The sequence below is a fragment of the Syngnathoides biaculeatus genome, chromosome 12 (assembly GCF_019802595.1).
Source record: "Syngnathoides biaculeatus isolate LvHL_M chromosome 12, ASM1980259v1, whole genome shotgun sequence".
Lineage (NCBI taxonomy): Eukaryota > Metazoa > Chordata > Actinopteri > Syngnathiformes > Syngnathidae > Syngnathoides > Syngnathoides biaculeatus.
The window spans coordinates 23,476,600-23,503,019 of record NC_084651.1 but is presented as its reverse complement, the minus strand read 5'-3'; the positions used below and the strand labels follow the sequence as shown (position 1 = coordinate 23,503,019).

The following is a 26,420-nucleotide window of genomic DNA, read 5'->3' as shown; positions in this document are numbered from 1 at the left end:
TGTCAATGTGAATTTGAAAGGTTGTTTGCTCATATGCGCTCTTCAACTGTCTGGTGACCAGTTCAAGGTGGCCCAGTCAGCACACAACCCGAGTAAGCATAAGTATGGAAAATGAATGGATGGATGGATAGTTACAACATTTAAAGCAGGGGTGTCAAACACATTTTTGTTGCTGGCCACATCATAGTCAAGGTTTCCGTCAGAGGGCCGTTATGACTGTGAAACCATAAAAATGTTAAATTGCCTGTTCTCATTTACATTAATTTATGAACTAGATTTGGAATCAGAAATCAAGGATGGGTTTTTCAACTATATGTCAAGTTTTGTAACACAAAAAGGCCTATAATATTTTAATGTTATCATTTATGGTATATGATCATCAGTTAGACATCAGTGATTTACAGTCTTCAGGAAACTGCAGAACACTTCTTTGTGAAATTATTCTGACAAGAGTATTTTCATTTGAATCTGGATTCATTTTGTGTCTAAACAATGCAATAATTGCATGAAGAATGTAATAATGGGGGTTAACATTTGAAATTGTTGTTAGATTACAGGGTTTTTGCTACTGAGTTTACTGTGTGAGACAGCCCTGAAGGAAGTAGTCTTAGCTTTATGAATGACCATTCGAAACATTCTTCTTCTTTTCCTTTCAGCTTGTCCCGTTAGGGGTCGCCACAGCGTGTCATCTTTTTCCATCTTAGCCTATCTCCTGCATCTTCCTCTCTAACCCCAACTGCCCTCATGTCTTCCCTCACCACATCCATAAACCTTCTCCTTGGTCTTCCTCTCGCTCTTTTGCCTGGCAGCTCCATCCTCAGCACCCTTCCACCAATATACTCACTCTCTCGCCTCTGAACATGTCCAAACCATCGAAGTCTGCTCTCTCGAATCTTGTCTCCAAAACATCCAACTTTGGCTGTCCCTCTAATAAGATCATTTCTAATCCTATCCAACCTGCTCACTTTGAGCGAGAACCTCAACATCTTCATTTCTTCTACCTCCAGTTCTGCTTTCTGTTGTTTCTTCAGTGCCACCGTCTCTAATCCGTACATCATGGCCGGCCTCACCACTGTTTTGTAAACTATGCCCTTCATCCTCGCTGAGACTCTTCTGTCACATAACACACCAGACACCTTCCACCAGCTGTACCAACCTGCTTGGACCCGTTTCTTCACTTCCTTACCACACTCACCATTACTCTGGATTGTTGACCCTAATTATTTGAAGTCCTCCATCCTCGCTATCTCTTCTCCCTGTAGCCTCACTCTTCCCCTTCCACCTCTCTCAGTCACACATATATATTCTGTTTTACTTCGGCTAATCTTCATTTCTCTCCTTTCCAATGCATGTCTCCATCCTTCTAATTGTTCCTCTGCATGCTCCCTGCTTTCACTGCATATCACAATATCATCTGCGAACATCATGGTCCAAGGGGATTCCAGTCTAACCGCATCTGTCAGCCTATCCATTACCACTGCAAACAGGAAGGGGCTCAGAGCTGATCCCTGGTGCAGTCCCACCTCCACCTTAAATTCTTCTGTCACACCTAAGGCACACCTCACCATTGTTCTGCTGCCATCATACATGTCCTGTACTATTTTAACATACTTCTCTGCCACACCAGACTTACGCATGCAGTACCACAGTTCCTCTCTTGGTACTCTGTCATAGGCTTTCTCTAGATCCACAAAGACACAATGTAGCTCCTTCTGACCTTCTCTGTACTTTTCCACTAGCATCCTCAAGCCAAATAATGCATCTGTGGTACTCTTTCTAGGCATGAAACCATACTGTTGCTTGCAGATACTTACTTCTGTCCTGAGTCTAGCCTCCACTACTCTTTCCCATTTCCCATTCCATCCTTTTCCATTCGAAACATTGATTTAAAAATAAAAGTGTATTAACGTTTTTTCAGTCTGAATTACTGTACATTTGAAGTGCTGTTTATAAACATTAAATGTAGTTAATGGAATCAACTTCCATTGATTGCCACAGGTCATAGTACAACAAGCTGGACAAAAATGGATGGATGGCTAAAAATGAAAAAAAAAAGAGTTCTTATTTTGACGAAAACCATGCCAGCCGGAAGTTGAATAGCTTTGAAGCTAACATGCTAATAATTGTACGCTGGTCGGTACGAAGGAGGGGGCAGGACGCCGTACAATCTTGCAGCAACAAAATTATTTTGGGAATTTGGATGACAGACTTTCCGAGAAGAAGTTGCCTTTGAGTAAGACGTGATGTATGCATCGATTCAAAGTCTTCCGGAGAATCCAGCTTTTCGAAACGCAACGATGAACACTTAGTTCATCTTTGGGCGATGGAGTCGGGAAGGACAAGTGACCGACTGCTTTTAAAGAAGACCGAAGTTTGCTTTAGAGCGTCTAAGGCATCTTGACAATCATACTCATTTCAAATAACCTTTTCAAGGAACGGAAACTGCTATAACATCCCTATAAACAAAGCTGTTCCTCTGTCCCAACTCAACAACGGTGTTGAAGTACTTGGTGAGTTCGCGACTATTTTCCGTACTTTTAATATTTCAAGCAACGTTTGATGATACTGACTTCTGACTTCTCGAGTGTAGTACATGCCTTATGTGTCTATTTAATTTTTGCTGTCCTGTAAATTACTAATCCCACTAGTTTCTAAATGTTTTTTCCCATCATATTCCAAGACGGTTCTCCTCGGTTTCCTTTTAATGGCAGGGAAGTTCGGATCGAACTATATTTTACATTATGCGCAAAGGACAACTGTAATGTCTTTGTTGTTGTTTTTAAAAAATTCTAGTTGTTTACCACTCTTGATCGGTACAGAATGAATTGGTGGGTGGATTTTGCATCTCTTCAGGCTTCTTTGGCTTTTGATTGCTCAATGGGGACTTTATCCAAAAGATCACTATGGGTTCTGCATGTTAAAAGTACCAAAGAAGTAAACCTTGTCCTCAGAGTGGTGCCTATTAATGTCTCTTCTCTTTCCTCCCTTGGGACGATGACTGCTTTGGTTCCCAGCTCTCTAAGAGTTTGGAAGAAGCAGTGAGAGTAGCTAAGTGTAATTCCAACAAGAGAACTAATGATCTATATACCTGAAACAGTTACACATTGTCAGAATTTTTTCAGTAGAACAACACAATTAATAACCATCATAACTGCAGTTCTGTTGGCGCAGAACCTTTTAATTTTCATGTGGTATACTGTTACTGTCACAGGTACTGTACTTCTTTGGTGCAGTTTATTACAGTTTGGTTATATGTGTGAGAGTGCGGGAGCTGCGTTTGTGTTGATCCGGAGCTCTGGGCCTCTGTGCTCTGTGTTTGAGGAGGGGTCTCCGGCTTTGCTGGGTTGACCTCTGTGTTGCCATAGAGATGGCAAGAGTCACTTCCTGAATTCTCAGCCCATCCCAGAATGTGTTATTTGCCAGGGAGAAGGAAAAAGGGTGCAGAGGTGAATTCTATTTCGGTTGCATTATTCACAGCCTAAAAATTTTACAAATATGTACTGCTAGATAGTGTACAATGGAGGCAAGTTGAGGGATACAGTATAAAAGAAAAAATGGAATGAAGAAACCCATCTACATATTTTTAAGACATATTTTATTCACTGTATGTAGTATAGGGTTAGGAAAATAAGTCACACAGCATATTGTCAGTGGATGTTAGTAACTTTTACTTTAAACGCTGGTAAAAAATGTCTTGAAATAGTAATGACAGGCATGATGCAGTGCTACACCCTTGAAAACAAAAAAGCTAGTATTTGAGTGCATGAAACAAAATGAAAAAATTGCTGGCTACTATTCTAACCTCCCTTTATAATATTAAATCTTCAGGGAGACCAAAGAACTTTTTTCTGCAAGGTATCCAAAGAGTGTCAAGGAACATTAACTTGCTTTGTACCCGGTAATCCATTAGGAGTCAACAGTGTTAATAATCGAAGTTCTGGTTATACGGCCCACCAGCTCTGTTAGTTTTCAGGATACTGTTTGGACTCTTTGGAGGTCTATTAAATTTCTGACAAGAACTGATGTAAGGAAAGGAAGAAGGGAAGGAGGCTTCTCACTGATAAAAATTGGAAACTTTTAAGAAATAAAGGTCAAGGCTGTTTGCAGAATCTTTATGTTGTAGATTTGGACCGCAGCTGTTATTTACGTCAAGGTTACTTTGGGAAGTGTCCTTACGTGTAGTTACGTATTACCAATATATTAACCCACTCTTAGTGGAAAGCACATTGAGTAACTTGGTAAATAATTCATTCAGAAAACGCTGTCATTTTGTGTGTGCTTAAGTTTTTAAATTTTTATGGATAAGTACAAATGTATGGGGACTCATAATGCACTTACATTCTGACAGGCTTAATTGTGGAACTGACCTATAACCAGTAGAATGGAGGCCCTGCATGACTATACAAGAATCCAAGTAGCCAAGTTACCACAATTTCATTTTAGTTATAAAGAAAAGTAGTAGGGTGTGTTGGTGTTCGGTCGTATTTTTGTTGTCATAGCATACCTTATGAGAAACAGTGTCCAGTTGTTTGTATGTAATCTATATATGATAGGGTGGTACTTCCAAAGATGTAATTGTAGTTTTGTGAAAATAATAAGATATTCAAAACCCTTTAAAATTACAATATTCCCTCGGTGCAACGCAGTTCACTTTATGCGGCATCACTATTACACAGACTTTTATTGTGATTTTTTTTTTTTTTTTTTAAGAGTGTAGCAAGCTTTTTATTTATTTTATTTTTTTCAAACAGCATATGAATGCGGATTATCTTCTGTATCCTGATTTGCTAAAGGAAACCCCCACATAGTGTTCTGCGCCCCAATTGGCTAAGGGACTGTCCCGAAGTACCATTGCGGGGCTGGTCGGCGGGCCCTGCAGCATTTCAGAGCATTTGCACAATGCATTGTGGCTTTATACAAGCTTCCGCAGCGGTCCCCATACCCCGCTGCCAGATGAGCACACCCAACCTAAGTGGAGTCTGCTGAAGTTTCTTCTTGGCCACGGTTGGAAAATGATCAAGTTTTTGTACACACCGCGGGGGCGTCCGGCGGACCCCGCGTCTTTTCGGCACACTGGCACAATGCGTCGTGGCTTCAGTTCTCAAACATAATCAAAGGTGACAAGTCTGTTTCTAAGAATATTCTCACTCAGAAGATAAAAGAGCGCCAACAACGACACAGCTATGTTTTTCACTTGCAAAAATGTAAAGACGTTACAGAAGAGCTGCCGCGCCGGGCAGGCAGAGGAACTTTAAAATACTCCCGAGTCGGTAGTCATAGTTTCTTCCTTGACCAACCTCATAGATTGATCATTAAAGTTAAATTTGTTATTTTTAAAAACTGTTTTTCTATTTATCGGAAAACCCTTATACCTGGTCCTGGATGGAGGGAAATAGATGGAGGGAGGTTTATATATTTATTTCTCAAATAAATGTTTAAACCTCAAACAGGTTTTGATCTTTGGTTTCATTCTAGAATGCAGTCGTGTAGGCTTTTTTTTAATCTATGAATGTTTGAACTTTGAGAGTGTTTAAACGAGATGAGATATGTGAGAAAATGTTAATGCCTTTTTGAGGAAAGTTTATAAAGTGTGAGATTAGAGGTTTCACAGCCTTAAACCATATAAAATAAATGAAAAAAAACACGCTATAGATGAAAAAACATACTGTAAACAAAAAACACACTGTAAATAAAAACAGATCATGTATTTTCCGGACAACGAGCCGCTACCTTTTTTCGGGTGCTGTGAACCCCGCATGATGTTTTTCACTAACAGCTGAGTTTGAAAGTAAATTAAAAACTTGTTTGAATGAAATGGTTCAAGCTTGGCCATTCCCGACAATGCACTCGGGCTTGGTCATGCCCCGAAGCTTCAAATGTGGAGGTGAATTTACTTACAGCCGGCATAGAAGAAGAGATGACAATGAAAAAGAAGGTGCTAGTTTTTGGTGCCCTGAAAGGAGGATGCTGCGCGACACTCATAAATGCAAAATATATATTTTTAATTGAATTAATTTAACAATCTTTCACAAAGAGTGGCTGCAAAGCTCTTCTGGTGCATTTTAAAGGTGTGGAGCAGCATGAAAAAAATCTTCTATCACTAAAGGATTAAAAGACCACTGCTACGTGAGGAAACAGCACAACTTCAGCAGTAACTTGAGATGAAAATGACACTGAGAGCGACTGGGAGACTGAAATAACGTGAGAGATTCTGAGGCAGTTCAACCCGACACTTTAGTGGTTTCAATGAACAGTAGGATGGATAAAAATGACTTATCTGTTATGTTTTAGCTCTTTTACTATGTGACAGTCACTGTTTGGAAAAAAGGTATGTAAAGAAACATTTACAAAGTCTTTCTGTGTAAATATCAAACTTTTACAATATACCAGTGAGTCTGGGATATAGTATATCTGTAGCAGATGGTCTGGCGCGGCTCGTGTATGGGTGAGGACGTTGTACAGAGTGGGCGCGGAATATTAACCAGTGTGGAAAATATGGTACTGTAATAGAAAAAACAAAACAAAACAAAACCTGTAAACTAAAAAACAAATGAAAAAAAAAACAAATAAATATATAATGGATGAAAAAACATTTAAAAAAAAATCAACTTCGCCTACACGGATTTCACCTAACGCAGGTATTTTTTGGAAGGAAACCCCCGTGTTAAACAAAGAAACACTATTCCAGAATCTTGCTTTCTTTTTATCGTGTTCTCCAATCTTGTGGAGTGCATTGAAAGAGGAAGACCTTCTATTTTCATTGAAAAAAATGTTTTGTGTTGCATTATCTATCTTCATCACCAAAAACATTTGGTGAAAGTATTTTACAGGATGGGATTGTTTGTTAACAGGGAGTGCATTGAAAGAGGAAGACCTTCTATTTTCATTGAAAAAAATGTTTTGTGTTGCATTATCTATCTTCATCACCAAAAACATTTGGTGAAAGTATTTTACAGGATGGGATTGTTTGTTAACAGGATCTCCAAATACTTTAGTTAACCATTTTGTGACTGTGGGACTGCTGTTAAGATGAATGTCAATCACAAATCAGGCAACATAGTAAGTCATTATACTCCAGTCTTTTAAGTGACTGACTGGAAAAAAAAAAGTTTAGAGACTTCAAAGTGGCCCTTTTCTGGTCACACGACATAGCTTGAGTTCACGTGCTAACCGCCCCTCTAATCGCGTTCAACTATAAAGCTGACCCTCATTGTGTTGATGTCGTCTTAAGACAGGTGGACGAAAGAAATGACAGATCTCTGCAAGCTTATTATTCCTGTGGTCATTTTCAACATTAGCATAGAAACATTGGATTCACCAGGTCCTGGGGGTCGCATCTGTCATAAAAGACGGAGACGGGTCTCTTTTATAGAATAGCATGTAGTGGGTCCACCGTCATTTAGTTCATCTTGTTTGAACAGTTTCTTTACATCTCCGTGCTGTTCAGACTGAACTGAGGTGTAACAACTGTATGTAAGAGAAACTAGTGTCGCGTCTTATTTGACATTCGAGGGTTTGCGTTTCTGACAGATAGGTGGTCGGATAAACATGTCTGGTTATGGCCACGTTTCTGCATCAGAGATAGTGTTTAAATGGTGTCATCTGATTTTGCAATTATATTATTTTTAAAAATTAAAATTTAAAAAACGTCACCTTTGGCTGTGTTCATGCTGCAGGTCAATTCCCATTTTTTTTCACCCGTATGTTGTGTCAGATTTTTTTTCATGTTAGTTTGAACATTACAAATCTATTTTTCCACATCCGATCTCACACCTCTTTCACATTTGGAAAAAAAAATCTTATGTGTATCCAAATGCACCCGTAGTCCAGACGCTCGAGTCGCGTTCATCCAGCCAGTACAATGCTGTGAAAAAGTTTTCACCCCTTTCTTATTTCAGTTTTTTTGCTTATTTTTTTAATATCTATCACACACAAAATGAGATGGAAAGAGTACTTTGAGAAGTTAATGATTGAAGAAAATGGGAGATAAGGTAGAGTAGAATAGGCAAGCGTGAATGACCGAGAAGTGGCAATGATTAGTAAGGGGGGAGTTAGAAAGGCGCTGAAAAGAAAAGAAAGACAGTTGGTCCCAATGACATACCAGTGGAGGTATGGAAGCAATTTGGTGAGGTGGCTGTGGAGTTTTTGACCAACTTATTCATTAGAATACTAGCGGGAGAGGGGATCCCAGAAGAATGGAGGAAAAGTGTGCTCGTCCCCATTTTTAAGAACAAAGGCGATGTTCAGAACTGCGGAAACTCCAGAGGAATAAAGATGATGAGCCACACAATGAAGTGATGGGAAAGAGTAGTGGAGGCTAGACTCAGGACAGAAGTAAGTATCTGTGAGCAACAGTATGGTTATATGCCTAGAACGAGTACCACAGATGCATTATTTGCCTTGAGGATGCTCGTGGAAATGTACAGAGAAGGTCAGAAGAAACTACATTGTGTTTTTGTAGACCTAAAGTACCAAGAGAAGAACTGTGGTACTGAATGCGCAAGTCTGCTGTGGTGGAGAAATATGTTAGAATAGTACAGGACATGAATGAGGGCAGCAGAACAACGGTGAGATGTGCTGTAGGTGTGTCAGAAGAATTTAAGGTGGCAGTGGGACTGCATCAGGGATCTGCGCTGAGCCCCTTCCTGTTTGCGCTAGTAATTGATATGGCTGACAGACCAGGTTAGACTGAATTCCCCTTGTACCATAATGTTCACATATGATAATGTAATCTGCAGTGAAAGCAGGGAGCAGGCAGAGGAACTATTAGAAAGACGGAGGTATGCACTGGAAAGGAGAGGAATCAAGATTAGCCGAAGTAAAACAGAATATATGTGCGTGAATGAGAGTGGTGGAGGAGGAAGAGTGAAGCTCCAGGGATAAGAGATAGCAAGGGTGGATGACTTCAATGGTGAGTGTGGTAAGGAAGTGAAGAAACAGGTACAAGCGGGATGGAACAGTTGGTGGAAGGTGTCTGGTGTTCTATGTGATAGAAGAGTCTCCACTAGGATGAAGGGCTAAGTTTATAAAACAGTAATGAGGTCGCCCATGATGTACGGACTAGAGACGGTGGCACTGAAGAAACAACAGGAAGCAGAACTGGAGGTAGCAGAAATGAAGATGCTGAGGTTCTCGCTTGGTGTGAACAGGTTGAATAGGATTAGAAATGAGCTCATTATAGGGACAGCCAAAGTTGGATGTTTTGGAGACAAGGTTCGAGAGAGCAGACTTCGATGTTTTGAACATGTTCAGAGGCAAGAGAGTGAGTATATTGGTAGAAGGGTGCTGAGGATGGAGCTGCCAGGCAAAAGAGCGAAAGGAAGCCCAAAGAAAAGGTTGATGGATGTTGTGAGGGTGGACATGCGTACAGTGGGTGTCAGAGAGGAGGATGCATGAGATAGGCTTGGATGGAAAAAGATGCCACACTGTGGTGACCCCTAACGGAACAAGCCGAAAGAAAAAGAAGAAGAATCACGCACAAAGCTTTCAAATAATCAAACTTATTTTAATACCACTCAGAGACAACCCAAGGAAATTCAAAATGCAGTTTTCACATGAGAATTCAATTTATTAAAGCACACAAAAAAAATTTAAGCCTTTTCTGACCCTCTGTGAAAAGGTAATTGCCCCACCTTGGGAAATCACAAAGTCACTAGGACTAACAACAAATTTGGAAAAAGTGAGTCTGGAAAAGATTGCAAAGCCATTTCCAAGGCATTCTGGCTCCACCAAACCACTGTCGGGGGCATCATTCACAAATGGAGAAAACTAGGAACAGTGGCAAACCTTCCCAGGAATGGATGACCAACTAAATTACTGCAAGAATGCGACGACTACTCATCCAGGAGGTCACAAAACAATCTCAAACAACATCTAAAGACCTGCAGACCTCACTGGCCTCAGTTAAGATCATTGTTCATGACTCTGCCATAAGAAAGACACTGCCCAAAAATGGCATCCATGGGAAGTTCCCAAGTGAAAACCCCTAATGTCAGCAAAGAATACAAGGACTTGTCTCACATTTGCCCCCCGCTCCCAAAAAAAAAAGACTTCTGGATGATCTTCAAGACTTTTGGAGAAACATCCTGTGAACTTTTTGGAAGCTTTGTGGCCCGTTACATCTGATGAAAAAATGGCACAGGGTTTGATAGCAGTGTGTTGGTCCATGTCTGAATGGCTTGGAAAAAAAAAAATCTAAATTAAGGTTTTGGAGTGCCCATGTCACAGTCCGGATTGAAATCCAATTGAGATGCTGTGGTGAGACCTTAAATGGGCAGTTCATTGGAATGCTCCTTTGAAAACTGTGTTTTGTATTTCCTTGGGTTGTCTCTAAGTTATATTAAAATGTGCTTGATGATTTGAAACCTTTGAGTGTGGTATGCAAAAATAAAAAAGAAATCAGGAGTGAGCAAATGCTTTTTTTTCATGGCACTGTACGTCATCAAAAGGCAACAAATTGTTCGAGAAAACGGGGTTCAAAATCAAAACGAGGTGATGTAGCAGAAAACATTGTTGAAAAGAAGATGCCGAACATAAGGGACTGATCAAGCACCAAATGCTTGAAATTATCACAGTACTGAGACCTACAAGCGGCCCCATATTTACTTCTGTAAATGCTAGGGGTGGAATGTTTGACACGATCATTGTTTTTTTTCATTTATTCACTTGCGTGCACTCTCCACTTTGGGATCCAGCTCCCTATATAAAGGTATGTGTTATTAATAAGCAGCTTCTTTGCCTTCGTCAAAATTAGCCAAATAAGACATTTTGACTGACTAAACAGGACTTTTACTTTCTTAAACATTCTAATGTGAGGTTTATTAACATTTTGTATTGACCTAAAGCACTGCGGTTGCTGGTTAATAAAAAAAAATAATCTTCAAAAATGACACGACCAGAACACAGGACTGGACCCTAATGCACGACTCGGGAGACGTAGAGGCAGTTTGGGAAACGTTTTTATTCAGTCCAGTGTCGGGGATCAGGCAGGCAGTCAACGGGAGCAGCAGTAACAAGGATGTAAGGCATAAGAGGCAGGTCAGCGGGCAGGCAGGAGTCGGTACACAGGCAATCAGGAACGGAATCACAAGAGTGCGGGAACAAGGCAAGAGGCAACGATCTGGAAAAGGGCAGAACGTACAAGGAGTCTTATTTGTAACTGTTCTAATTACGGGTAACGGGGCCCAGGTGTGCACCTCACTGATTGCTGCAGGTATGTGCTATGTCAGGGACCGGCACAGCCAGGACAGGGACCAGCAGGACCATGACAGTACCACCCTCCCCTACCCCTTTAACGGCCAGATTCAGACGGCCCAGACGCCTCAGGGTGGGAGACGTGAAAGTCCCTGATGAGTTTGGGATCGACCAAGAACTGGGACGGGATCCATGAACGTTCCTCAGGACCATAGCCCTCCCAGTCCACCAGATACTGGATACCCCTCCCCCAGCGGGGGGAGCTGGCGCACCGAGTAAACTAGGCCTCAACCATCAACCATGCAGGGGGGCGGAGGGGGATTGGCTGGAGGGACAAACGGGGATGACCGAGCCAGCTTGAGCAGGCTCACATGGAATGTCGGGTGGACACACATTGTTCTGGGGCGCTTCAAAGAAAACACAACCGAGTTAATCACCTTAGTGATGGGGAACGGACCAACGAACCTGGGAGCCAGCTTGCGGACTCCATTCGGAGTGGGAGGGCTTTCATTGACAGCCAGACGGGCTGGCCTACTTTATAGCCCTTCCTCCTTTTGCGGTCCTCCGCGGCCTTGTAGGTGCATCCCCTCCACGGCAGCATCCTCGTGGCCAGCTCCCGGGGCCGCTTGCAACGTTTCACTATGGCCAATGTGGAAGGCACCGGGGACTCAGCTCATACAGATGGGAAGAGCAAAGAGGGGTAGCCATGGACAACATGGAATGGGGCCAAACCTGTCGATGCTGAGGGAAGAGAGTTGTGAGCGTACTCCACCCAGCAGAGCTGCAAGCTCCAGGTGCTGTGGCATCGAAGTCCAGTCTCCAAGTCCTGGTTAACCTGTTCGGTCTGGCCGTTGGACTCCGGATGCTGGTTCAAGGTCAGACTTGCCGTGGCCCCAATAAGGGAGCAGAACTCCCTCCAGAATCGGGAGATAAATTGAGAGCTCAGGGTGAGGGTCCAACAGTGTTTATTGCCATTACGCTTAATGACTCCAGGGTGCAGTTTCTAGCAGACTTATAATAATTAAGTAATAATTATGTATACTGTTCAATTGTACAACGTATTACTCTACAATTGCGGCACAGTGGAACAGCTAAAAAGCATTAGCCTCACAGTTCTGAGGTCCCAGGTTCAATCCCAGCCCCGCCTGTGTGGAGTTTGCATGTTCTCCCCGTGCTTGTGTGGCTTTTCTCCAGGCCCCCCGGTCACCCCCCCTCCTACCCCACATCCAAAATGCATGCAACATTAATTGTACACTCTAAGTTGCCCCGTCGGTGTGATTGTGAATGCGGCTGTTTGTCTCTATGTGCCCTGCGATTGGCTGGCAACTAGTCCAGGGTGTACCCCGCCTCCTGCCCATTGACAGCCGGGATAGGCTGCAGCACTCCCCATTACCCTTGTGAGGATAAGCCGCTAAGAAAATGGATGACAGGATAGATTCCTCTATAAGTGTACTCATCATAGGCCACACCACCTCTGTAAAAAACCTCGCCCCCCTTATGGCTTCCCCCATGTGTTTCAGGAATAAGCAGGGAGGTTAGGCGATGACTCAATATAAGCTGTTCACTTTTATTCACAGTAAACATAACATGCTCTTTGCTGTTTTTGCTTGCCTCATGACCTCCAATTTGAGTGATTTTATTTCAGTGTGACAGTCTGATATCAAAAATGCACTTTTGGGCCATTTCAGATATATGACCCCACTAGTGTCCTGGGCAATCACCGTGGGTGATAACCTCTGAGAAAGTTATTGTAACTCCAAGCAACGTCACACACAAAGCCGACAGATTTGAACCCTTTTTCCATGAAAATTCTTACCCCTGGAGAAGAAACTGTCTTTACAATCACTGTAACCTCTACAGCAGGAATCTTTGCAGATATATAATCAATGTGGATTCTATACAGTTAGCACAATTTAATATACCATACTGCCATAATGTTTGCTGGGGTTCTTTCATGTTAGTCGGGCTTCCTCCCACACTGCAAAAAGGTACCTATATGTTAGATCCAGTCAAAGCTAAAGACTTCTTGGGCGAGAAAATGGTACATGTGCAAGACAGGAACAGTATTGCACTTACAGTGTGTTTTGTAATGGTTACGCAAAGCCCCTTGTCTTTACCAAGTTTTCAATCATTTTACGAAGGTTATCACAGTATTGAGCAACATCAATTTTGCAACGTCTACAACAATTCAAAGCCACAATAGCAATAATGTACATGGCCTGAATTGCATGAAAGGCAAACTTTAAAATGCCAGTTCATCATGCATGGTGCAGAATGAAGGGTGGTTGATAAGGCATTCATTTTGTATTTCATATTCTCACGAAACAAAAGGAAACATACAGTTGGAAGAAAAGGTATGTGAACCCTTTCCATCAATATGCATAGATTGGCTAGCATGTAGTCTGGTCTTCATCTAAATATCATCTGTGGCTGCTGCAACAAACTTTCAAATCAGCATGGTTTTGAAAAAACATTTAGGAGAAGGATACACAAACATAAAATGCTTATCCCTCCAACAATCGTGTCTTTGACCTGGAATGGCTGCCAAAGCATCACAGAGAAGACTTAGCATGTACTACAACTACGTATACTATTATTGCTGATTATGCACTGAGCATTAGAAACATATTAAAATCATGTGCAGAAACTTTATAAGCCAAATTGGTGCGTTATTTACCTTTTGTGCACAGCTGACTGCTCATGAGTCAATATCTGCAATAAAATGAACGATAGTTTTTCTGGATTCGATGAATGGTCATTGTTCTAGTGAGCTGGCATGTGGGTCACACAATTCGTGGGCTCATGGAACACTCTTGCCGGTGTTGGCACCGTCCAATACTCCACGGCTTTGCACCACATGCAGTGTGTAGATTCAAACAACAGACACACTTAAGGGAAGGGTAACTGTTTGTTGTGTTCACAATCCCAGCTGCGAAATTACAAGATAACCTGCGAGCTAACGAGTTAAGGAGCTAAAGAGCTCACTCCATTGTGAAGAAGTCGTTTAAAAATGTTCGTGCCTCTTTGAGTTGGTGTGTGTTAGTCCACAATTAACACAACCATGAGAATGTTCACTGTTTATTATGGATAACCTTGGTGGCACTCATTATTCAGCCAGTAATTGACTTCAGCAAAAGTCAACATATATTTTTGATTAACAGGTGAAGGTTTCGTCTTCAGTGGACCAACCACACAGTAGCCAGGTTTACATACCTTTTTTTGTCATTCTGATTAGGGTTAAATCAACCAATGCCCTGAGAATTCTCTCCCTCAGCCACAGGACTGTTTTTTACGCACTGTTTGGGAATTATTTGAACGCCAGAACTTCCATGAATACACAAATACTGTTCTCATATCAAAAACTGAGTAGACACCAAAACTGTCAATTGACTAATATGAGTCAAAAACCCCGGATGACCCAGGAGACTCAGGTACTCCTCAGATGCCATTACCCCGCCTTCAGGTCAGGCCACAAGGCTATGTACAGCGCTGCCAGAGCTGACTTCAAGAGAGGCATCAAAGGTGGCCTACAAAAGAAACATTGAGGAGTCCTCCACAGAAAATAACTCAAAAAAGATGTGGGAGGGACAACAACACATCACAAACTACACTAAAAATAATTAAATGTGTGCCAACACGGACGCCTCGCGGGTAGAGGAAATAAACTCTTTGTCCACGATAGATGAGGTTCAGTCTCATTCCAACCACCTCCAATCAGCAGCATACTGATGCTTCACGAATATGAAATGAGACTCCTTGAAATGTGCAACAATCATCCCTGTGCCCGAAAAAACAGCCATTAACAGCCTGAATGATTGGCCTGTTGCACTTACCTGTACACCTGTGATTATGAAGTGCTTTGAGAATCAGGTTGCATTAGGGACTCCCTCCCGCCACCCTCACCAGTTTGTTTACTGAGAAAACTGGTCCACCAAGGACGCCATCGCAATACTTCTTCAGACTGCACTGAGCTACGTGGAACACCACAGGAACTACGTGAGGATGCTCCTGATAAACTTTATCTCAGTTTTTAATACCATCATCCCAGGTATGATGGTTCACAAACTCTCCCTCTTTAGACTATCCCCTTCCATTTGGTGCCAGATTAAGGACTTTTCAAACTCTCCACAATCTGTCAGATTTGGGCCATACCTCTTCCTCCATAAGCCTCAGCACTAGGTGCACCCTTGAGCACCCCTCAAGGTTGTGCACTGAATCCTCATCTGTACCCCTGTACTCTCTGTACATACATGACTGCACACCAACTCATCCCAGCAACTCATTCATCAAGTTTGTTGATGATACCACTATGGTCAAGAATATGCCTACAGAGGTAAGTTTGCAACAAAGTGGTGTTTGGTAAACAATCTCACACTAAACAGTACAAAAACAAACAAAATCATCCTGGACTTCCAGAAACATGGTATGAACTTGGCCCCACTGTTCACCTGTAGGGAGTGTGTAGAGAGGGTCCACTCCTTCAGATATCTGCGAGTCCACATCACAGACCAACTCACCTGTACTGTTGATATCATAGCAGTGGTGTAAAAGGACCAGCAGCAGCCCCACTTCCAAACAGTGCTTGGGAGGAACAATCTGGAAGATAAGATGCTGCTGGTTTTCTTCAGATTGAACGTGGTGTGCATCCTCACATACTTCATCACAGTGTTCGTATGCTGGGTGTACAACAGTGGACAGAAGAGCTCTACAAAGGGTGATCAACACCGCCCACTGGCTGTCATGGGCACGAGGCACGGGGTTGGACCCAAATGCAGGACTCCCAGGCAAAGGCATGTTGTTAAGTGTGGTTTTATTCCAGACTAAGGTCATACACACGTAAGCAGTCCAAAATGGGCAGAGGCACAAAAACGCGAGGCAAGAGACAAGGTCCAAAAACATGAAACGATGTCTGATGACTATGAGGCAAAACTTGAAAACATGAACAAAAACAAGACTTGGCTATAATGGCACAGACACGCTGCAACGAAGGGAAGCACTACAAAATCTTGTGTACTCGCGCACTGTAAAATAGTGTCAAACAACAACAGCGCAGGTGGACAACAACAACGCCGGCTCGTGGACATCGACACATTAAACACCCCTGACTTACGTACTCTATGAAGTTATTATGACAAAGATCTTTTGTTACGTTCTGAGAGAAGGATTATGACGTCGGATGTGGACGGAGCTTTTTATTATTGCTGCTTTCGGAAAAGTTCTTCGAGTTTGGTGACTAACGTCTCGTTAGCTAGTTAGCTTGTGTTACATGCTACTAAATTGTCTTTGTACTTCTATTTTATAGTTTTGTGTTGTATTGTATTGTGTGTGTGATTAAGTTGTCTTAAAACGCAATACAAGTGCTTTGTTATATTTTGCCGGTTTGACCAAGGGGAATATATTCTAAATTCACACGTAACATATGCTATAAACTGTAAGACAAATTAGTCCCCCACAACTATTTTTTAATCTCGCTATACACACATAAAGCTCTCATCCTTTGCACCTATGCAATCCATTTTTCACAACGAACCAGGTGTTTTGGAAAAGTGTGAAGAGTGAATCCATCCTCCCAAGTGTTCGAGCCAAATCCAGCAATAGAACGAGCCGGCATTTTGGCTAACACAATGAAAAAAAACAAGTCATTTTTCGCCGGTACAGTACGTATAAACCAATATAAACACTCGACCCCGCTACTGCAAAAAAACGTCCCTTCTGTGTTCTTCTCCAACACAAATGCCTCAAGAGGATTTTCATGGCTGAAGATGGAAAAATCCATATACGACGAGGTCATGACTTGTGGCAAAAAAACGGATGGGTCTATTCCAGCTGCCTTTGTTTTTGTTGTTATTAAAAAATGTTAAAAATCATGCTTTACGTGTCAGTAGACATTTAAATGCCTGGTCTAATTAGTGTCCAATGCAAAGCAGCAGCGTGACAGTCTTTAGAGGTGGTACCGCCCAGGGTAGTGGCTTGGCCATCCCCCTGACACTGGCTGCTCTCTGCTGTCCCTAGAGGACATTGCTAGCTTTCAGTACCACAGGAGAGCTACTAATATTGCTAAGGACTCTTCCCACCCTGGTCACCAAACGTTTAACGGCCTCTGGCAGGCATTACAAGTCACAAAAAAACTGAACAAAGAGACTCAAAGACAGCTTTTCCTTAGAGGCATCAATCAACACCTTGAATTTAAGACCACTGTTCCTAAACTTCACGACTCTAATGAAAATATTTTGCAACTCCACTCTTTTTTTTTCTTTCTTTTCTTACTTATAAAAGCGTACAAATGCGTCATAATCTTACTAATACCTGGACATGGGCAATAATACTAATTAGTTTTGGTTATTTTTAGAAAAAACTTTGTCTTGATTGTAATTGTTTTACCTGTCACTTTACCTCACATATATTTTATTCGACTGTATTTATAGGTTCAAACACCTTGTATAGTAGCGCTCATTATCTCGTACGCAAAGTCATATAACAATAAAGGCTTTTGATTTTGATTTGAATCATGTGAAATGATCAAGGAGAAAAGTGTTGAACACACTAGCTGGTATTTAGTTTATACTTTGTACAAAAGTCTTTGTTTGCAATATGTTTCAAGACACTTCCTGTATGGTGAAACTAGTTGCATGCATTGCTCTGGTTTGATTTTGGCTCAATAACTCCACATAAACAGTCTTGAAAATCATGAAGGTTGCTAGGAATTTCTTATGTACCTCAAGTTTTATTTCTTTCCATTGATTTTTTTATTGGATTCAAGTCACGTGATTGGCGGAGCCATTCGCGTAGTTGTATTTTTTCCCCTCTTTGAAACCAGTAGTTTTCTTGTCAGTTTTTGGAGTATGATCCAGCTGAAATATCCACCCTCATTTCATTTTCATCCTTGTAGATGACAGCAGATTTTTGTCAAGAATGTGAAAGGTCTAATCCAGAGGAAATGTATTTTGTCTATCATACAAATGTAGCTAAAATTTCATTGAAAAAAATATTTTTAAAATTCTCAACACTACAGAAATTAAATAAATTAGCGTCAAAGTCAGTCTCAAGATTTTGTCCAAAATGTCACTGAGATTCGGCAAGTTCTGTAACGCCTCGGAATGTGATGTCACAGCAAGACAACATTTTGGTTTTAGAGTGAAAAAGCTAGCAAACTATAATAAGGAAGTGTGTTGCATACGGCTGTTCTGCGTCAAACGCTGATGGAGTCAACTTACTTGAATGACCGAAACATGAATGGATAGGTAAGTTATGGACCGGGTTTGTGAAGACAAAGCGGGAGCATTAGACTTACAAATTAAAGTGGACAGTAATTTGTGTCATGATCCTGCCGCTCCAGCCCGGGCTGTGCGGGTGCCCGCGCGGTCGCACTATTTGGGAGGCACACACCTGCGCCTCATGCGGGCTGATTATCCCCAGTATATACAGGACCCCGATGATGACTGGTCCTCCGCCAGATCGTTGAGGTTCATGCCCTGTTCCAGCACTCCCGTATCCCTGATTGCCAACCCGTGTTCTCCAACCTACCCCGTAAGCCTGACTCCCTTGATACTCCTGCCTGCTTTGATCATTCTCCCGTGTACCGACTCCTGCCTGCCCGCTGACCTGCCCTCTACGCCCGACGTCCTGATTACCGCTTCTGCACCTGACTGCCTGCTCGATCCCCGACCTTGGAATAATAAACATTTTTCCCAAATTACCTCTGCATCTCCCGTGTCCTCCTGCATTTGGGTCCTACCTCCGGTCCGATGGGTCGTGACAATATGTTCCAAGTATTTCACGGAGGACTGCTTTGAAAACCCTGTACAGCGTTCACTTGGCTTCCGGAGCAAGTAAGTACATACGTGTTCATTTGTTTAGTATTGACAAGTATCTACCTCGTTTTAAATGTAAGTACAATACCGATACAGATTTATATGTCAGCTAATATCTGTATCCATGTGATGTTTAGGAGGTGACGAAATTTGGATACTGTGTAAAGTAAGTGTACTGTTGACGCTGAGGTCTTCCTGAAATTCGAATACAGCAGTGCGCGCTCTCAAGTATTAGGTGTATTATTTAAAATACAGGCTAAATGCATGTAAATATAAACGTGATCTTTAAATGCAGAACAATGCCGAATATTTGGATTTTTGCTTTACGCTTCGCCTACTCAGTCTCTAGTACAACAACAAATGACTCACTGTTGTGTGCAAGTAGCATCAGATGTTATATGTGTTTGAATTAGATTATTTGGTCAACAAGGTGTACGTAGATTTCTTGAGGCACCTACCGGTCTGTGTTTCAGGTGCGAAGTTCCACGTCAACTTCGTCAGGTCTTGCCGAATCCAGACCTTGTGTTAAATTGGTCAACTCCGGTTTGAACATATATGGTTGAATTACACTTGCATGGGATGTTTTTCGAACACGGGAAGAATAAGAAAATTTCTCCTCTTCAGCTCCTATCTCTTCCACAGAGCATTCTGTAGATTATTGGTTGTTTATCACTATACTGAGTAGGGGCATACACCTCTCCTAGGTGTTATGGGTTGGGTCCCTTATCTATGTTCTAGTTATTTAGCTGCGGCAGTCAATGTGTAGCCGCTCACTGTGTTCCATGACCTCGGAGTTCAATAAACAGTCATTGCATCGGAAATTTGTGTGATCTCTTATCCACGCATAAGAAGCCAGTCGCATTTACACATTCCATAGAAACTTCTTCATCACTGCTGTCTATGTTAGCTAGATCCCACTTGCGTATGTGATTGTTTATATAAGAAGCCATTTCTGTACTGGGGTTGTCTTGGAGTGACGGCACACGGAAGCAGCTTCAACAGAGCCTCGGTATGAAACAGACACCGGAAGCATTCGAATTACAAAGAAAATAATAATAATAATAAATAAATAATAAATAATTTATTTATTTTATTTCTGTTGTGTTGAAAAATGTTTAAATATTTTTTTAATGAAATTATAGCTACATTTGAATGATAGACAAATAAAATATATTTCCTCTGGATTAGACCTTTTAAGGTAGATTTGCCCATTTATCCTTCAATTATATGAAATTTAGCAGTACCATTTTTCGAAAAGCAGGCACAGACAATGATGTACCCAACTCTGAACTTCACTGTTGGTATGGTTTTGGTCATTACTCCTCCAAACGTGGTGTATATTATGGAATCCAAAGTGTTTAGTTTTGATCTCATCAGACCAGACTACATTCTCCCAGTATTTAACTGGCTTGTCCAAATGTTGTTCAGCAAACGTTAAATCAGATGTGACGTGCTTTTTTTCAGCAATTGGGTCTTTTATGATAAGCATGCATATAGGCTATGGCAGCGAGTGCATTACTCACTGTTTTCCTTCTAACAACAGTACCTGCTAATCACAGGTCTTCTTGAAGCTCTCCACAGGTGGTCCTTGCCACTTGGACAACTCTTCTTATTCTTTGCACTCCTCTGTCAAAAATCTTGAGGACCACCTGATAGAGGCTAATTTATGGTGGTATCATTGGCTTTCCACTTGCGTATTATGGCCCCAACTGTGATCGCTGTAACGTTCAGAAGCTTAGCTATGTGCCTGTAACCAATGCCATGGTTATGTTCTGTACGATGTGATGGTTTTCATACAGCTCTCAGCTCTTACCCATTATGAGATGTCTTGCCTCATACGTTGGCAATGAGACCTTTTTTTTTTCACCCAACAACTAAGACTGAACCAGCTGATACTCAATTTACACAGACAAGGAGCTGAACTGTTTATAGATTTTAGGTGTCATCTTGGATTTCCGTACCTTTTTGCACCTCCCTTTCTCCATGTGTGCAATACATTTTCCCATGTCAGTTCACATTATTACACATAATTTCCGGTCTTATTTGTTCTCCTTTTTCTTCGATGTATGGATTACTTGGGTTGTTCCAACATCTGGTCAAATTTTCATGTTAATACCACCTTTGAAAATATACTTTGGTGCGAAAAATATTGAGGTTTAAATACCTTTTTAAGCCTTTGTATACAGCACTAGTCAATTACATCGTATTGTATGTTATTTTGAAAGTTGTCAAAACTGCGAAATGAGAGAGGTCTCTACACCTGCCCCTTTTGCACCCATGCTTTCTTCCTCGTTGGGCCTATCATATACCACCAGATCATCTCTCTCTCTCTCTCTCTCTCTCTTTCTCTGTCTGTCTTTCTGTCGTTGGTTGCCAAGAATCTGCGGAATGCAGGAATCCAATGTTCTGATAAAGTTAGCTTTGTTTCCCCAAGAGGCAAGAGTCTGTGTGTTTATGTGTATATGTGTGTGTGTGTCTGTGCCTGCCTGAGATAGAGAGCCAAAAGTACGTTTTATCCTGAAGTATGGTCAGTCTTATGCATGTGAAACTAACTGCCTATCTGAACACATACATACAGAGTACATGCTGTTCTTTGCATGCAATTAGCCTTAAAAAAAAAAAAAAAAAAAAAAAAAGCATGTACTGTTGAATCAGTACTATAGCATTCCTGAGGCATTATGTTTCCACTGTATTGTCAAGGACCCATTAGAACTTTTTACAGAGCTCTGCTTGGAGTTAAGAGCATTAAAAGAATCAGGGACAAAAAGTTGAGTGCTACTTTTTTTTTCCAAGGGGAGGGACAGGACAGCCCTTGTCTAAAGACTTGCTGAGTCTTTCTACTTCATTAAAAGGCTTCTTCAAATGGGTGCTGTTCATGTAACGTGATAAATACTAATCAGCGGCTGCTGTTCGATAGGGGGCGCTATGGCCTTCATCCACTGCTGACTCACATTGAAAAGGATGAATGAAATGAAAGGGAAAATATAGTCTTATAAAAATATTAAAAAGTACATGTATATCTAAATTTAGATGAGTAGGATAAATCACTGTAATCCCAATTTAAAAATAAAAAATCTTGGATTTTTGTGCTGATTAATGTTGGCCATCTGATTCCAAAATTGCAGTTAATTTCTTGCACGTCAAGTTTATTCTGCACAGCTTTCCCCAGATAAGAAAAATTCCAAAGATTAACTGTAGTCAGGCTTGCCAGCTGATTACAATGGGACTCATCTACAGCTATGTGGCAACTTGTTTGTGCAGTCACAATTGAGACAGTAGGTCGATACTATCAATATCAGCAAACTGAAAGACTGCATGGTAGAAATTAAGAGGATCTGTGCTGGCCTTCCTCTTAACCTTGGGCAAAGGCAACTTGTATTTCATTTTATGGTGTTTATTTTTCATATTTTTAAAGCTCGTGACACAAGGGGTATGATCATGTTCAGTCAAAAACATATTACCGACGTAGGGTGTGGAAGCCCAGCTCTCGCAGATAATAATGTTAAATGAGTTGTCTTTAAAAACCTCCCACTGTACGTACTGTGAATGGATGCGGAATCAGCCACATCATTTTTGGGTTCTATTATTGCATCAGAAGGCAGACTGGCTCATAGAAAATGGCCAGACTCAAACAGTGGCATAAATAAGGTAAATACATTGATGATTTCAAAGCAATTTGTGAGGAATGCTAATTTTCATTAAATCGTTACCCACACTATGTGAAAGCAGCACGGACTCAGTTTTGGGCCAGACAGACATTGATTAGACACTTATTTTTGAACCACAATATATACACAGGGTTCGCACGCGGCCCTAAAAGTTCCTAAAAAACCCCTAAATTTTCGAAGGTGCATTTAGGGGCTCCTAAAAGTCCTTAAAATCCGCAAAAACCGGTCAAGCCCCCAAAAAGGCCTTAAATTAAAAAAAAATCAAAGGGAGGACCTCTACCGCCAAAATTCTCCCTAAAAAATAAATTAATCTTTTATTTAAAAAAAAAATAGCGATCCGTCTGGCGTCCAAATCAGCCGGAAATTGTCAACTAGTCGCCATCTTGTCGATATTCCATTGTTTGTTTCCGTGTGTAGGCATTTCACTTCGTCTTCGTTATGACTAGCGTAGTTATTTCATCGATCCAACTTGTATCACGGGGAAGTGCATTTTTCAAGAAGCTTGGGTTGAAAGTAAGGAGTTTGGGACATGGGTTCGTCGAGATCCAAAAGATCGGCACATGTTTTACTGCAATCTGTGCAAGCAGAGTTACCAGCTTGAAAAGATGGGCGTCAAAGCGCTGGAGTCGCACCGGAAAAACAGGAGACACGCTGATTTGGTGAAGACTCTCTCTCATCTTCCGTTGGTATGAATCTGTTTCTAAAATATCAAGATAGTGAAGCATCAACTTCAGGCAGTGGTACTAGCAGTGCATACGCACTAGGGTTCGCAAAAAAACGCTTACTTTCATAACCGGTTTTAACCGAACAGCTGTAGCAAAAAAAACAGTACCATAGTGGTGTTTACATAATTCACCCGCGGAACCTCGAGTTGGGGTACGGGGTTCCGCATGGACTGTTTTTGTTGTTGCTCTTCCGGAGTGACGAGTTCACAGAGTTCCCCCCGTTATGCGAGTAGTGTTTTGATGTCTGACAATAAAACGAGTTTACTCCCATACTTTGGAGCGGTTCCTCGATGCCATGTTTGATGTTTCTTTGATTTAACTGAATGTTCTTTTGAGTCCAACTTTACTCTAACAGCAAAACTTGAAAAAAGTGGAAATGATGTTGAAAAAATAGCGCAATGTGGAGTACCGGAACCGGAAGAAATGATTGAAATTTTTAACCGATTTCGAAAGTCCGATTACGGTTTTGGTTTTAGAAAAACCGGTTATAACTGGTTATTTGTAACCGGTTGCGATCCCTAATGTGCACCTACAGTTGTCCAGCCAGAAGTCAGGCTTTATGAACGTAGTTCAATACACGAAGACAGACTTGTTAAAGTAGAGATCGTGTGGACTTTAAAAGTGATTTGCAGCCATTACAGTTACAAATCTTGTGAAAACAATTCGAAAGTGTTTGCAGTCATGTTCCCAGACAGTGACATTGCTAAAAACTACCACTGTGGGGAAAGGAAGACTTCGTAACTGGCTACATTTGGCATCGCTGCCCACTTTTCATCTCTACTGCCCACTTTTCATCTCTACTGCCCTAAAGCCAAAAAAGCCAGAATAGAGACTGACATATCAATGCTTATTGAGAAGCCTGACAGGCTGTGTGAGGAGGCAAAAGAAAAGAGGAATCTGAGGTTTATCACCGAGGCCAATGCACTCAGAGGCAGAGCAAAGGACAAGAGAGACACTTTGGCACCTCTGCAGCAACAAATAGAGGAGGCACTGGGTAGGCTCAAGAAGCTAGAGTAGGGGTGCTTAAACAGACATCAGTCGAAGTCATTTTTGTATATAGTTGCAAATGTAGTGAGAATCTGTTTTTCTGTATACTGTTATGTGAAGACGTTGACAATGGTCATATCAATGAGAACTACCACAAGGGGCGACAGTTGATCACTGTCACAGGTACTGAGGTACTGGAACATTTGATGAACCAAGAACGGTTGATGACACCATTGGGTGAGTCTTTTTTCCTTACTCTTGATTTCCCATGATGGCCCTAAATTTTTCGTGTCGGCCCTAATTTTTATCCGTGTCAGCACTAAATTTTTCGTGTCAGCCCCCAACAATGCCCAAAAAAGCCCTTAATTTTTTTTGGTCAGACTGAGTATGAACCCTGCTGTATACAGGCTGTGGTGAAGCATATTTAGGAACTAAGACGTGTTTCTGTTTCTTTATCATGCATTGTTCTGTATTTAAAGATCACGTTTATATATATATTCTTATTAAACGATGAATAGCAAGTAGTTCATGTTTGAGTTTATTGGAACAGAATGAAGTATGCCTATTAAGACTAGTTTCATTTGCAATCTGTTGTCTTGGCCATTGCCTTATGTTTATAACTAAATATTTTCACAATAAATAAATCATGAAATAATGACATAATAATTCAGATTTTCCTGTGTGACAGAAACCGAATTTGTATGTGTTTAAATGTGCCAGTCCATGACTATCCTATGTGTTACATTCATGGTTGGTTGTTTTATGTTGTATTGCTTCCACTGTTTTTTCTTGGGAGACCCTTCCCCTTTGGGGGTGTGAATGTGGCTGCAGGGATATGTGTGGCCTGATTGTGAACAGGTGGGGACAGCTGATTGGCCGGTAGCTTGAATGCCACCAGGTGATTGGCTCAAGGAGGGACCGGAGGAACCAGCAGATGGTTGCAATATGACTGGTTCCTGATCTTCCACCTCCAACTTGGGCAGCAATTGGTTTTCTGTCGATTCCATATGTAGGAAGGAGACATCATTTTTATTAATCCCCTCTTCTGTTGGGATAGGAGTGAGGGAAAAATGTCTTTGATTTTTCATATTTGTTTCAAGAACAGACAAGTTGATTTCTTTAGTTCTGTTTTGAGTTACGTTGGCATATTTCTCACTCTCAAGTTTTAATAAATATTGTAAACCATGTGGTAGCCCTGGCCTTTCTTGGGAGTGGGAAGACTGGAAGAATCAGATCATGTTAGATTCTGAGTTTCCCTTAGACCCAGAATGTGACATATTGTAAAACAAAAGCAGTTATAATTACTGTAAATGTGTTCTGGCAGGCCTTCTTGTGCAGTGTGATGATATACAGTGCCGTGAAAAAGTATTGGGCCCTTCTCAAAATTTTACATTGAAAGATCGTCAAAGAAATGTGATATATGTGAAATGATAATGCCTCTGAGAGTGGTTCGCTGGAGCCCCAAAGCCTTGCAAATGGCTTTGTAACCTTTTCCAGAGTGATTGGTTTCAATCATTTTTTTCTCATTTCTTGTTGAATTTCTTTGGATCGTAGCATGATGAATTGGTTCTTGAGATCTTGCATCCTACTTCACGTTTTCTATTGAAGTGATTTCTTGATTCAAGTTTGATGGTAATCAGGTTTGGATGTGACTTGTGAAATTGAATTCACCTTTCCTAAATATGTGGTTAGTCACAGCAACTTAGTGATTTAACAGGGGCAGTTACCTTTTCACAGAGCTTCAGAAAGGTTTGCAATTTTTTGTGCCTTAATAAATTGAATTGTCATTTGAAAACTGCATTTTGTATTTACTTGGGATGTCTCTGAGTGGTATTGAAAATGGTTTGATGATTTTAAGCCTTAGTGTGTGATGAATATGCAAAAAAACTGAAATCAGGAGGGGGCATATACATTTTCACGGCACTGTATGGATAAGGGGCAATTACTTTTTCAACCAGAGCCTGGTTACTTTGAGTATTACCTAAATAAAGCACAATTTTAAAAACAGCATCATATGTTCACTTGGGTTATATTTG

At 41.2% G+C, this 26,420-nt stretch overlaps 1 long non-coding RNA gene across 2 annotated transcripts in view; it reads left to right on the top strand.

Annotated features, from left to right (window-relative positions):
* Positions 1-2,131: 2,131 nt before the first annotated feature.
* Positions 2,132-26,420, top strand: part of LOC133510173 (uncharacterized) — a 31,702-nt gene continuing 7,413 nt past the window's right edge. For both annotated transcript variants that reach the window (XR_009797542.1, XR_009797541.1), the window contains exon 1: positions 2,132-2,510. This is a non-coding gene — a long non-coding RNA (uncharacterized LOC133510173). The remainder of the gene's footprint in view (positions 2,511-26,420) is intronic.